The sequence below is a fragment of the Chrysochloris asiatica genome, unplaced genomic scaffold, assembly GCF_000296735.1.
Source record: "Chrysochloris asiatica unplaced genomic scaffold, ChrAsi1.0 scaffold00041, whole genome shotgun sequence".
Lineage (NCBI taxonomy): Eukaryota > Metazoa > Chordata > Mammalia > Afrosoricida > Chrysochloridae > Chrysochloris > Chrysochloris asiatica.
This window is the reverse complement of record NW_006408559.1, coordinates 21,343,346-21,352,693: the sequence shown is the minus strand read 5'-3', so window position 1 is coordinate 21,352,693 and position 9,348 is coordinate 21,343,346. Positions and strand designations below refer to the sequence as shown.

The following is a 9,348-nucleotide window of genomic DNA, read 5'->3' as shown; positions in this document are numbered from 1 at the left end:
ATGGGTTGCATCTTGAGTCAATCTGTTCTAAAATATAAAAGAGATTACAAACACCAGCAGAGAAAAGAGGGACCTCATTACCACCCAGAGAAAAAAGTCAAGATCAGACCAGGTTCTTTGGACCCAAGTACTGAGAACTTCCTAGACCCAGGGAAAACTGGTGCCAAGACCAAAGAGGACTCCATTGAACAGTGGGCCCCAAAATGGGGAATGGAGTCCAGAACCTTCCCCAAGCTGGCTGAGGGAGAAAGCCTTCCCATAGAGCTGACCCCATGAACTAGGACTTCTAGTCTCCTAAACTCAGCAGTCACTTGGTTGTACTGTGGTGACATGTGGTTGCTGTGATGCTGGAAGCTATGCCACTTGTACTGGTATTTGACAGACCAGCAGGGTCACCCAGGGTGGACAGATCTCAGCTGAGATTACAGCTAAAACAGACTAGGAAGAAGGAGAGACTAACTACTTCCAAATAATTAGTCACTGAAAACCTTATGAATAGTAGAAGAACACTGTCAGAGAGCACAAGATCACTGAATATTAAAACATGATGAAGAGCATCAGAATATTGTCACATATAGTGCCAGAGATGAGCCCCTCAGAGTGCAAGACACTCAAAGTTGTCGTCTTAAAATACAGTTGACCATGATGACACAAATGGAATAAAGCTTTCAGGACTTGCATTTGCTGATGGGACACAAGTAAATTAATCATTGAAATACAGATTGTACAAGTATAAATCTAGGAAAATTGGAAGTTGTCAAAATGAAATGGAACCTATAAACATAGAGTTTTAGTGAGCTGAAATGCACTGGTATTAGCCATGTCGACTCTAACAACCACGTGGGTTATTATGACAAGAATGACAAATGGGACAGGAATGGCATCGCAGTATCATCAAAAGGAACTTATCAAGATCTAGTGTGAGCTCTTTCCCATCTTGCAAGATGGCGGGTGAAAAGGTTGAGAAGCCAGCTACCAAGGTAAAAAAGTCTGAAGTCAAAAAAGCAGGTGCTTGTGGCAAAGCTAAGAAGGCTAATAACCCTCAAGGGCAAAACACCCGAGCAGGGGAAGCCGCACTGCAGCCGAAATCCTGTCCTAGTCCAAGGAATTGGCAGGTATTCCCCATCGGCCATGTATTCCAGAAATGCCATGTACAAGAGGAAATATTCAGCTGCTAAATCCAGGGTTGAAAAGAAGAAGGAGAAGGTTCTTGCTACTGTCACAAAGCCAGTTGGTGGTGACAAGAATGGTGGTACCCGAGTGGTTAAACTGCGCAAAATGTCTAGGTACTACCCGACTGAAGATGTGCCTCGGAAACTGTTGAGCCATGGCAAAAACTCCTTCAGTCAGCATGTCAGAAGATTGCGGTCCAGCATCACGCCCGGGATCATCCTCACCGGGCACCATCAAGTCAAGAGAGTGGTTTACCTGAAGCAACTGACCAGTGGTTTGCTCCTTGTGACTGGACCTCTGTCCCTCAGTCAAGTTCCTCTGCGTAGAACACACCAGAAATGTGTCACTGCCACCTCCACCAAAGTTGATATCAGTGGTGTGAAGATCCCCACACATCTCACGGATGCTTATTTCAAGAAGAAGACGCTGTGGAAGGCCAGACAGCAAGTAGGCGAGATCTGCGACGCTGAGAAAGAGAAATATGAGATTACAGAGTAGTGCAAAGTGGATCAAAAAGCTGTGGGCTCACAAATATGCCAAAAATCAAAGCCATTCCCCAGCTCCAAGGCTACCTGCGTGCTGTGTTTGCTCTCACAAATAGAATTTATCCTCACAAATCAGTATTCTAGATTTCTTGCAAAGAAAGAACCTCATTAAATAATTGATACATTTAGCAACAACAACAACAATGATATATCTTGAAGTACAATGTTGTCTGTGATAGGATAATATCCAAATGCCTGCAAGGAAGATCAGTTAATACTAGTATTATTCAAATTTATGCACCAACAATGAAAGTCAGTGATGATGAAATTTAAGAATTCTACCAGTTTCTTCAAGGAGCTCTGGTAGCGTAGTGGTTACGAATCGGGCTGTGAACCTTAAGGTCAGCGGTTCGAAACTACCAGCCGCTCCGCGGGAGAAAGATGAGGCTTTCTACTCCCGTAAGGATTTATACCCTCGAAAACCCTGTACAGGGTCGCTATGGGTGAGAACCGACTCGATGGTACTTAACAACAACAACCAGTTTCTTCAGCCTGAAATTGATCAAACATGCAATCAAGATGTATTGATAATTACTGTCAATTGGAATGCAAAGGTTGGGAACAAAAAGGAAGGAACAGTATTTGAAAAATGTGGCCTTGGTGATAGAAACGATGATGGATGTGGCATGATAGCAAAGAATACCAGAAAGACATATACCTGTGCATTACTGACTAAGCTGAGACTTTTGACTGTGTGGATCATGACAAGCTATGGACAACATTGCGGAGAATAAGTATGTGTGAAAACTTAACTGTGCTCATGCGGAACCTGTATATGGACAAAAAGGCAGTCATTCAAACAGAACAAGGGGACACCGAATGGTTTAAAATCAGAAAAGGTGTGCTCCACAGCTGTGCTCTTTCACCATACTTATTCAATCTGTATGCTAAGCAAATCATTCAAGAAGCCAGATTATATGAAGAAGAACATGTCATCAGGATTGGAGGAAGACTTATTAACAACCTGTGATATGCAGGTGGTACAACCTTGCTTGCTGAAAGTGAAGAGTACTTAAAATACTTACTGATGAAGATCAAAGACAACAGCCTTTGGTATGACTTACACCTCAATGTAAAGAAAACAAAAATCTTCACCTGGACCAATAAATAGCATCCATATACATGGAGAAAAGGTTGAAATTGTCAAAGACAGCAATTTGCTCAGATACACCATCAACACTCACTGAAGCCGCAGTCAGATTAAACAATGCATAGCTTTAGGTAAATCTGTACACAAGACCATTTTAAAGTCTGAAGAGCAAAGATATCATCAGTTTGCTGACTAAAGTGCACCTGACCCAAACCATGCTATTTTCAATAGCTTCATATGCATGTGAATGTTGTACAATGAATAAAGAAGACAAAAGAATCATTGATGTATCTGAGTAGTGGTGTGGAAGTAGAATATTAAAAGTACAATGGACTGCCATACCAGCGGACAAATCTTGTTGGAAGAAGTACAACCACAATGCTCCTAAGAAGTCTGGAATGTGAGATGTTGTCTCTGATACTTCAGACATATTATCAGAAAGCACCAATCCCTGAAGAAGGACTTCCTGCTTGGTAAAGTGGAGGGTCAGCAAGAAAAGAGGAGAACTCCCAACAAGATGGATTGGCACAGTGGCAGCAGCAATGGGCTCAAGCGTAGCTACAATTGTAAAGAGAGTGCAGGCTGGGCAGTGTTTGGTTCTGTTGTGCGTAGGGTTCGCACTGACTCAATGGCACCTCACATCAACAACAACAAACTGTGAAAATCAATTTCTGTTTCCTAAGACAGCTGTTCCCCCACTTGTCTGTCACTTTGTCATGTGGTGGCGTGTGTGTTGGTATGATGCTGGAAGCTATGCCAATGGTATTTTAAATACCATAAAGTCACCCAGGGTGGACCCCAGTTTTCAGCTGCGTTTTCAGACTAAGACACACTTGAGAGAAGGAGAGGAGGACTAGTTCTAAATGGTTAGTCACTGAAAACCTTATGAATAGCAGTAATGCACTAACAGAGAATACCAGAATACTGACTACTGAAGCATTAGGAATAGCACCCGAAGACTGTCAGATTCACTGCTGGAAGATGAGCATTTCAGGTTGGAAGGCACTTCAAATGCGACTGTGGAAAAGTTGTCTCCTCAAAGTAGAGTTGGTCCTGATGACATGAATGGAGTATAGCTTTCAACACCTTCAATACCTTAACTCTCAGTACTTGTGACCATGAACTTGTTTGGAAATAAGACCTTTGAAGAGGTCATCAGTTATATTAGGATGAGGTCATAGCAGTTGTCCTAATCTGAGGACTATCCTTATAAAAGAGGAGAGCAGACTCAGAGAGACAGGCAGAGGAAGGAGCCCATTCAGCTATGACCCTGGAACGTCCATGTTGTTGTCGTTAGGCGCCATCGAGTCGGTACCGACTCATAGCAAATGAAACACTGCCTGATCCTGGGCCAACCTCACTATTGTTGCCGTGCTTGAGTCCATTGATGCTGCTACTTGGCCAATCCATCTCATCGGGGGGTCTTCCTCTTTTTCTCTGACCCTCCACCTTACCAAACATGATACCCTTCTCCAGCCACTGCTCCCTCCTGACAATATGTCTGAAGTATGAAAGACGAAGTCTGGTCATCCTGGCATCCAAAGAGTACTCTGGCTGCACTTCTTCCAAAATGGCTCTATTGGTTCTTTTGGCAGCCCATGGCAGGGACTCCACAGAACTACTGAAATTAGCAATAGTACAAGACAAGCAGATTCTCATAACTCTCAGACGCATCAGCATGGATGACACCCCGATCTTGAAGTCTCCAACTCCAAAACTGTGAGACAGTAGAGGAATCGAAGAACAAAGCAGATGGGAGAACAATTAGACAGGTATGAATGGGCTAAATGGGACAGATGTGAAAAATGATGTAGGCATAGCTTTGGAACAACAGGGCTCTGGAATACAGAGACTGAGACATGGATGGAATGGGGAAAAGGGGGGAATAATGTTAAGATGCTTGGCTATTTTTTGAACCTTGGATTTCCTTGCAATACATTATAAAACAGACACTGGAGGGGGAGAGAAAGGAATAACCAGAAATATCAACATGGAAAGCTTGTAAGCCCGTCTTCTGCCTATAACTGATTAGAATACCTAAAATGGGGCTACAATGTGTCCAGTGAAGGAGGTTTCCTGAGGAGCCTCTGCATTACATGGGAGTATAGATGGAAGCCCGAACTACATCCAGACCTTCAGAGACGGGAAATTCTCCACTTAGAAAGGTAAGTAGTGACTGGCAAGGAGGGGAGTGATTAACTTTTCATTCTAGGAGCAGAGGACCCTAGGACCATCAATGTAGAAAAGTGGAGTGTTGGATCCTACCCAGAGAAGCAGTGAGGCCTGAGATGGAGGCAGAGAAGATGACGTCAAGAGATGGAGTGGCTGGGGACTTGGGATCCGGAGAGGGAAAGGGGATGAGGACCTGGGGGGAGTTGCAGGCCTACAGGGTACACCGTTTGGTTGGGTGAGGATGCATGCCAATGAAACGATATATGATAGAATGAATGTAAAATTAATGTTCTCCCATGTAGACTATCACACAATTCACAATAAAACATTTATTAAAAAAACAAACAAACTGTGAGACAGTGAATGTTCTTCAAAGCCACCCACTTTGTGTTAGTTTGCAATGGTTACCCCAAGAGAGTAATACATAGCCCATTTTGTCTTCAGGGGAGGAGGAAGAATGGTACAAAGCTAGTACCATTGGGCTGGGGTATCATAGGAGGCTGCTTTCCTTCCCTCCCTATTACTGGACCAGTGAGGACGAGGCCTGGAAGGCCATAGAGCTGAAGGAAGGTATGTAGTCATGAGTCAGCCAGTTCCAAGGGGAATGAACCATCAGTTAATATTCCAAGGCTGAGTGCTACCACACAAATGAAAGGCATTACATAGACTATATTCACCTGCTGGGGGTGTAGCTCAGGGGTAGAGCATTTGACTGCAGATCAAGAGGTCCCTGGTTCAAATCCAGGCGCCCCCTCATTTATGCGATATTTTGATAGTAACACTACCACATATTCCATGCCTGGACCCTCAGCGAGGGTTTTACAGTATCCCACACTGGAACTTAATAACATTAACAACTGTTGGAGTGTGTAAGAACAAGCCCACAGAGTAATGTTCTACTGACTGTGTGGGTAAGGAGGAGATACAATGAATGTTATATGTGTACATTGCTCTCATCTCCCCCACCCCACTGTAATCCACGAAGGCCACCATCTTAGTTTTTTTGGACTGCTGTAACCAAAAAACAACAACAACAAGGTAGATGACCTGTAGAGCAGAAATGGATTGCCTCACAGTCTGAACTTAAGCCTCAAGTCAGTTTTGTTTTTCCTGAGAACTTTGAAAGAGAAACTGTTCCCTGACTCTGCTATTTTCAGGTGACTCCTGACGATCCTTGGCATCTGCCTCTTTTGTCACATTTTGTAGTCTTTTGTAAGTCATCACTTGGATGAGATGAGAACCTACCCATGCCACCTTAAAAGACCCTATTGCCAACCAAGATTTCCTATCGCAGTGAACCTGAAAGGTAAAACTGAAGCCCAGGAACCAAGAGCCACAACCCAGAATCTGGGAGGCAGAAAGCAAAGTTGTTGCCCAGATGGTCTCAGAAAAGTCATTCTGCCAACTTTTGCACTTTCTTGGTCCCTTGTATTTCTCCCGTTTTGAATGGAAATGTCTACTTTGTGCCTTGTCCTCCATTGCACTTTGAAGACAGATCAGTTGTTTCCTAGACTGTGCAGGCTCACAGATGAAGAGGAATTTTATTTATCTAGGAGATTTGGGGCTTGGAGTTGATTTAAAACCTTAGGGATGATATGATGCGGTGATTGTATTTTACATGTGGGCATGGACCTTGAATGGTTCGGGGGAGGAGCAAGGGGCAATGTTATGGGTTCAATTGTGCCCCTTAAATGTGTGTCCACTTGGCTGCACCGGGATTCACTATGAAATAATTCTCCTTCATTTTGTGATCTGCGGTAAGTATCCTGTGTGCTGTAAATCCGGGGCTCTTGGATATCCATGAGGGAAGAATAGAGACACCAGTGTTATTGGTGCATTGTATGGGTGACAAGATGTGTTGCAGCTCGAGTGAATCTGTTCTGAAATGTATAAAAGGTTGAAACAGCAGCGAGAAATAACCACCAAGGGATAAGAGACAGGAGCAAAGTGTGCTCTTTGGACCCAAGTTCGCTGCACTGAGAACTTCCTAGACCCAGGGGAAGATTAGTATCAAGAAGATAGAAGTCTTCATTGAACTGTGGACCCCAAAATGTGGAGTGGAGTCCAGGACCTTCCCCAATGTGACAGAGAGAGAACGCCTTCCCACAAGGCTGACGCCCTGAATTAGGACATCTGGGCTGCGAAACTCTGGGAATACATTTCTGTTTCCTAAGTCAGCTGTTTGTGGTATTTCCGTTGCTGTGGCATGAGGTAACAGAGACAATATCCTAACCCCTGGTACCTGTGACCATAACTGATCTGGGAAAAGGCTGTCATCACTTAAAATAGGATGAGGTTCCAGCAACTTGTGTGGGTCTTAGTCCCATCACTGTCCTCCTGACTGGGAAGTACCACCTGACTTGTTTCAGAGAGCTTATCCGGGTCCTGGCCTCAAATAAAAAGGTAACAGAGCTCCAGAGGAGGCATCATTCCTTTCCTCCCCATAGAGACTCCAGCTGGGATGAAACCTGGAAGATCACAGAACTGAGGGAAGGTGCCTCGTCATGAGTCAGTCAGTCCCAAACAGAAGCATCAGTTGATGTAGGATGGCTGAGTGCTACCACACAAATGAAAGGCATTTATTACTTACCTTAACCTGCCAGGGGGTGTAGCTCAGGGGTAGAGCATTTGACTGCAGATCAAGAGGTCCCTGGTTCAAATCCAGGCGCCCCCTTATTTATGTGCCATTTTCATAGCTAATGCTACCACATGTACCCTCAGTGAAGGGTTGTCCCCTATTGAAGGGACTTGTAAGAACAACTCCACAGAGCCACCCTCTCCTGAGTGCAGCTGTTAGTCGGAACCACAATAAATGTTTCTTGTATGTATGTGTGGAGTCTGGGGTGTGGCACCATGGGTTAGTGGGCTGGACTGCAAAAGTCAGATAGATCCACAAGGCTGGTGGTTCAAGTTCACTAACAGTCTGGGGTGTGGCACCATGGGTTAGTGGGCTGGACTGCAAAAGTCAGATAGATCCACAAGGCTGGTGGTTCAAGTTCACTAACAGCTCCTTGGAAACTCTATACAGGGTCACTATGGGTCGAAGCCAACCCGACGGCATTTCACAACAACAACATATGTGTGTGTGGGTTTCCTCATCACCAGCCCACTGTCATCTATAACGGCCACCATCTTAGTTCCTTAGGATTCCTGTAGCAAGCTAACACAAAGTAGATGACCTTAAAGAACAGAAATGGATTGTCTCACAATTCTGTGGTCTGAAAGTCTGAATTCAAGGACTCAGCCATGTTGATTCCTTCTGAGGGCAATCCTTGGCATCTGTACCTGGTGTCACATTCCCATTTCTCCTCGAACTATACCTTTGTCTGTTCAAGACATCACTTGGATGAGATTAGAACCACCTACTCTGTCCTAAAAGGAGCCTGAGTGGCACAGTGAGTTATGCACTTGGCTGCTAACCTCAACGTCAGCAACTGGAAGTCTAACCAGGTGCTCTTCAGGGGAAAGATGAAGCTTTCTGTTCCCATGAAGATTTTTAGCCTCAGAAACCCTAAACAAGGCCATTATGAGTCGTAACTGACTTGATGGCACACATCCACCACCACGACCGCTCCATCTTAAAAGATCTTTTTGCCAACCAAATGCGACCCTCCCAGGGGCATGAAAGGCAGAGCTGAAGCCCAGGACCAAAGTGCCTCAGCCCAGAGCCCAGGGAAGTAGAGAGCTGTGTCTCTGCCCAAATGGTCCCAGAAAAATTGTTCTGCGGACTTCTACACTTTCTTTTTACCTTGTATTTCTCCCATTTGTGATGGAAATGCCTACCTAGTGTCTTCTTCACCATTGCACTTGGGAAACAGATCGTTTGTGTTTTATTTTATTTATTTATTTTTTTATTGTGAATTGTGTGATAGTCTACATGGGAGAACATCAGCTTTACATTCATTCCATCATCCATCATTTCATTGGCATAGTTATCAACCTGTCCATGCATCCTCACCCAACCAAGGAGTGTAACCTGTAAGCCTGCACCACACACACACACAGTCCTCAGCCCCTTTCCATCTCCTGATCCCGAGCCCCCAGACCCACTATCTCTTGACATTGTCTTCTCTGCCTCCGTCTCAGGCCTCACTGCCTCTCTGGGTAGGATTCCACTCTTCGCTCTTCTCCATTGATGGTCCCAGGGTCCTCCGCTCCTAGACTGATAAATCAATCACTCCCCTCTTTGTTACAAAATGCCCATCTTTAGATTTCCAACCCTCACAATCAGTCCTGATAACAATTATTCACCATTGCATCACAAGAGACCCATCTATACTTCATTTCATCAGCCCTTCCTGGACAGGTTGGACACCACTCACTGGAGACTCTACCTTCCTCCACGCCCTCTGGATCTAGGTTCCCTCT

General features: G+C 44.6%; 2 non-coding genes and 1 pseudogene across 2 annotated transcripts; all 3 read left to right on the top strand.

The window, feature by feature from the left end:
• The first annotated feature begins 944 nt into the window (after positions 1-944).
• LOC102811096 lies at positions 945-1,802 on the top strand (annotated as a pseudogene).
• A 3,860-nt stretch (positions 1,803-5,662) lies between these two features.
• Positions 5,663-5,734, top strand: TRNAC-GCA. Its single transcript has one exon. It is a non-coding gene; the product is annotated as a tRNA-Cys (tRNA).
• A 1,848-nt stretch (positions 5,735-7,582) lies between these two features.
• TRNAC-GCA lies at positions 7,583-7,654 on the top strand. Its single transcript has one exon. It is a non-coding gene; the product is annotated as a tRNA-Cys (tRNA).
• The last annotated feature ends 1,694 nt before the right edge of the window (positions 7,655-9,348 follow it).